This window comes from Sminthopsis crassicaudata, chromosome 4 (genome assembly GCF_048593235.1).
Source record: "Sminthopsis crassicaudata isolate SCR6 chromosome 4, ASM4859323v1, whole genome shotgun sequence".
Taxonomy (NCBI): domain Eukaryota; kingdom Metazoa; phylum Chordata; class Mammalia; order Dasyuromorphia; family Dasyuridae; genus Sminthopsis; species Sminthopsis crassicaudata.
In genome coordinates this window covers 49,827,537-49,832,013 of record NC_133620.1, presented here as the reverse complement: position 1 = coordinate 49,832,013, position 4,477 = coordinate 49,827,537, and the positions used below count along the sequence as shown (strand labels likewise).

General features: G+C 37.5%; 1 non-coding gene across 1 annotated transcript; it reads right to left on the bottom strand.

Moving 5' to 3' along the window:
• Positions 1–3,191: 3,191 nt before the first annotated feature.
• On the bottom strand, positions 3,192–3,298 carry LOC141541962 (U6 spliceosomal RNA). Its single transcript, XR_012481977.1, has one exon. It is a non-coding gene; the product is annotated as a U6 spliceosomal RNA (small nuclear RNA).
• Between the last annotated feature and the right edge of the window lie 1,179 nt (positions 3,299–4,477).

The following is a 4,477-nucleotide window of genomic DNA, read 5'->3' as shown; positions in this document are numbered from 1 at the left end:
TGGACAGTAGCTATCCTGCCAATGGGCTTCAAAGAGCAGTCAAGCTGCGGGAGCGCTCTGGGAAAAACTCTAAACCAGAAGTGACTCTGACTCAGGTCTGGTTATCATGGCCAATCTGCAGAAGTGCCCTGCAAGGAACCCCACTATGAGGATTATCGACTGCTTTGGGGCTAGAGGTTGAGCAGTGAAAGTGCTCTTTTTGCCTCTGCAAAAGCCTGCTTTGAGTATTAGTAGTTGCCCTACCCTCACAGCACCAGAAGGGTCTCTGCCCTGGGAAGCACAGTCGAGCTGCAGAAATCCTATTGCCAGGCGAGCCCCTCATTGTGAAAATTAAAGACTGCCCCGGGCTGTGCCCCACTGCTATGCAGGTTTGTGACTGTCCCAGCAAGCCCCATGCTGTAGAATGCCGCTGCACAGCTGTGCTGTGGCCTGTGTTGGTTCACTCACTTCTGGGTTTGAGTGGGTATAGCCAAATCCTGTTATGTTCTTGCATTTTTTAAGAGTACCCTCTACCTTTGCTTTAATTTCTCTGCTGGTTTACTGCTTTGCAACCAAAGCAGAGTAGTCAACCTATGGTAGAGTCCTCTCTGTAAATTTTCCAACCACAGAGACCACCCCCGCCCCCATCTGCTCTGGATTCTAGCCTCTGGTTCTATCCCTATTTGCACTGGTCTGTTCCTGCTGCTCAGGACAAACCTTTTCTGGCAATCTTCCAAATTATCTTTGGCTGGTAAGTTGTTGCACTTCCAATATTTGTTAATTTTACCAGCCAAGCACTATTTTCCAGGCTGAATTTAATAATTAGTAGTGAGGGGATGAGAGACACTCAGAAAGTCACGTGTGCCTTCTCTACCATCTTGGCTCCGCCCCCCATGCTGGTTCTTGATAAAGGGTTTGGTAAAAGAAACAAATATGAAAAATGCATTGTTTCAATTACAGAATCTTGGAGCTGGAAGGAACAAAAAGAACATCACCCAATAGACTCATAAGACCATAGATCTGGAGGTGGAAGGAATCTTGGAATTCATTTGATCCATCCTTCTAATTTTACAGATAAGAAAATTGAAGCTTTGATAATTTATACTATCTGCCCAAGTTTAGCCAGGTGGTGTTCCCTTCATTCAAACAAACTTCCTTTGCCTTCAAATCCAGGTTATTATATTTAGGAGACTATCTAATTCAGCACAGAGGGAACAATCAATCAATCTACTCAATAACAACTCCAAACAACCTCTAAACAATCTGCATAAAGTATAGGCCGTATTCTTCTCACCATGTTGGTCACCCTTTTATTAATAAATTCCAGAACATCATCAGCATCTTATCAACATCTTTCCCAAAATGATGTGCTCAGGCTGAATGCAGTATTCCAGATGTGGCATGACCAAAGCAGACTATAGCAGAAAAATAACCTCCCCCTTGTTAGACACTATTACTGTTTTAATGAAGTCTAGGATAGCTTTCTTAGTTATTTTAATAGTTATTTGTTATTGGGTTACACAACTGACTCATACTGAACTTATTGTACGCTAAAATTGTCCACTAAAAATCTTTTTCATGTGAATTGTTATTTAACCAAGCCTACACTTATAAATTTTCTGAACCCAAGTGAATAATCACATCTTTTTCTTGTTGTTCTTCACATACAAGACCCATCTCCCATTTGTTATCTTGGTGCTCACCATGACTCAAAAAAAGAAAAGAAAGAGGAAGGAAGACTACTTTGCTTGGTGTATAGTTGCAAACTATTTGCAAATATTTTGTTGTCCATTCAAATCTAAAGTAATTCAAAGTTCACGAAAAGTTGATCTTACCAATGTGATTTGATAACATCATCTGATTTCTTACTTCCGTGTCTTTTCTTTTTCTTTCTTATTCCATCTCCCTCCCTCCTTCCTTCCTTTCTTCTTTATTTTTTTGAGGCAGTCAGGGTTAAGTGATCCTGCCCAGAATAACAGAGCTAGAATCAAGTATCTATGTCTTTCCACAGGCTATTCTGAATTCAACCTGGAATGTATTCTTTGCTCATTCAACTGCTTGGAATGAACGCCTCTGTTTAAGCTCCAGTCCAGTTTAAGCTCCAGATATTACCTTCTACACGAGCCTTTCCCTGACCATCTGGTGTTAGGACTCTCTCTTCCCTCTTAAATAATTCCATATTTATTTTGTATTGCTTCTGTGAGAATGTTGTTTCATCCAGTACAACAGAAGCTCCCTGAGGGCAGAGAATGTTTTGGTTTTGTGTATATTTCATACTGATTTGAATATTGTGGCCATTTAATCAAAGTTTGTTGAATTAAAAAAAAAAATTATACCATATAATCAAATACAATCAAAAAGCTCTATAATTCTGCTATAATCCCAATGGACTAATTGTCCACTGTTTCAGAACTTCTTCATACAGCATCACATAATCATGTTAGTTACGGAATGCCTATGCTATATTCAAATTTGAAATGAGTGAGTGGTCTTTTTGCCTCAGCAAAAGAAATCTGGCCCTTTTTAAAGCTGTATTTCAGCTAAGGCAAATCAGGCAGCCCATAGTTATTCCAAAGAAATACCAAAGTCCTTACAGAGCTTGGAATCACACCTCAGGGTGTCTTTTTTAAAAACATGTGGATGAGTAATGAACTCAGCTGGGGACTGGGAATGGTATTTAATCTGCAGCAGCAAAATCAGAGGCAAGAGGTACTACTCCTCCCTTTTTCCTTATTTTGGGAAAAAAACAACTTAAGAAATGATGACAAATCTTCTGAAATGACTTAGAAGTTTCTAGACTTGGACTGAACTTTCTGTTTTTATTCCACTTATGCAAACAGGGTGATCCAACAATGAAGCTCAACTGACTAGTTCTGGTATACTTCTTACTTTTCAGACTCAGGAAAACTGATCCCACTACCCGTCTCTCTCCGGGATAGCTCCATAGGAAATTGTCCTGACGTCATGCCAAAATATGCTCCTTTGAGACTTCCATCCAAAAACTCCTAGCTTTATTCTCTAGATTGAAGCAAAATTAAAATTTCTCCTCCATGAAACAACCTCACAAAAAAAGTAGGATGTTCAGCATATAAGGCAGGAGAGAATTTTAATAGGTTAAGATGTATCCCTAGGAAACCAATATGCAATTTTATTTAATAGTGAGGATGGCAATAAGCTATATACATATACATATATATAGATATATATATATTTTTAATATGGAACGCTTCACGAATTTGCATGTCATCCTTGCACAGGGGCAATGCTAATCTTCTCTGTATCATTCCAATTTTAGTATATGTACTGCCATAGCAAGCACTAAGCTGTAATTTTTTATGTAGCACTTACTATGTGCCAGACACTATGCCAAACCTTTTACAAACTCATTTTATCCTCACAATAACTCTGGAAGGTAGCTGCTATTATCATGTTCATTTTACAGTTGAAGAAACTGAGGCGGGCAGAGGTGACAGCTAGTAAATGTCTAAGGCTGAATTTAAACTCAGATTTTTTTTTTTTTTTTTTTTTTTTTTTTAAGATTAGGCTCAGTGCTCTACCCATGGCATCACCCAGCTGCCTTATTACAAAGGGATCTTTGATCATAGCTAAATGCATTTCCTCCAGCTTTGGGGGACTTTCCTAGTCCCCTTTTACTCCTCCCCAATAGGATTAGATCTATGAGTAGCTGTAATTATCTAGTGATGTAATGAGTCAGAAAGAACAAGAACATTAGACAGCAGAAAACCTCTATATTAAACACACAGTGATTATTTTCCAGACAAGAACAAGCTGAAGTCATGCAACACGTTTCATCATTCTCCACCCCTTCCAGTCAGAATGTTATTAGTCACTGATATAATTTAGGTGCGCCTACTCCTATTCTATTTTATACAATACTATAATCTAAGTAGTAGTACATACAACTGGCTATTTAAAAAAAAAAAAAACATTTTTCTTTTTTTATTATTACTCAGAAGTTAACACACATGACATAAAATGGATATTTCAATAAACCTAGTATAACAGATGATTTTCATGAAAATATAAACATTATGTATAGTATACTTTTGAAAATCTTATTTTATGACTGGTTCTACTTTTAAAGGAAACTAAGGGCTATAATTTTAAAATGTATAATAATTTATCTCTTGATGGAGATCAAGAGCTTTTTACTGAGTCTAAAATTTGTTCTACTTCCTAAATCAGTTACATCCCAGGACTCTGCCAAGGCTTACTTCCAAAATTATGTTATGTATTATTGGCCATGGAACTTGATATAATTTTTTTAAAAGTTTTGTTTTTGTCAAGTGAGCATTCTGGTATTTGTATGGCTAAGACTGTGATATCAGAGATTTCTTAAGAGTTCCAGGGAATCTTTCCTCTCTCAAAGACTGTGGCTTAATAGTTTTAAATATCTGGACCCAGATTTTTATGTTTTCTTCCCCTTCTTGTCATGTTAATCCCTCAAACAAGATTTTGTGATTTTGTGATGTTGAAA